The following is a 479-nucleotide window of genomic DNA, read 5'->3' as shown; positions in this document are numbered from 1 at the left end:
TGAGCGTTTCCTGTTTGCTGTTCTTGTTTGGTTTGTTAAGGGGAGGGGCTGGAGTGGCCCGAGGGCAGTGTACCTAGTATCATCTAACACAGCAGTTGTCTCATTGTGTGTGTGTGTGGGGGGGCGGTAAGGAGAAGCAGGTGCCACTGACTATGAAGTCAAGAGGAGGGACAATGCTGACCAACTTGAAGGCCTGAAGACTGGGGAAGGTGAGCAGTCACAACTAGCTCCATCAGGGCGTTGTTTTTAATTATGTGGGGGCTTGTGTGTATGTGTGCATGCATGAGTGCACAGAGGTATCGGGTGACAGAGCTTATGTAGTCCAAAGTCACACGAAAGAAAATGGCAGCCAGGATTTTTGTCTGTTTACTTTTTGGGTTTTAGTGTTCTGAAGCAGGCTCTTGCACCCACCCAGGCTGGTCTGGACTCACTGTGTAGCCCAGGCTGGTCTGGACTCACTGTGTAGCCCAGGCTGGTCT

Source organism: Arvicola amphibius, unplaced genomic scaffold (genome assembly GCF_903992535.2).
Source record: "Arvicola amphibius unplaced genomic scaffold, mArvAmp1.2, whole genome shotgun sequence".
In the NCBI taxonomy this organism is placed as follows: domain Eukaryota; kingdom Metazoa; phylum Chordata; class Mammalia; order Rodentia; family Cricetidae; genus Arvicola; species Arvicola amphibius.
The sequence above is the reverse complement of the archived record's forward strand: the minus strand, read 5'-3'. Positions refer to the sequence as shown.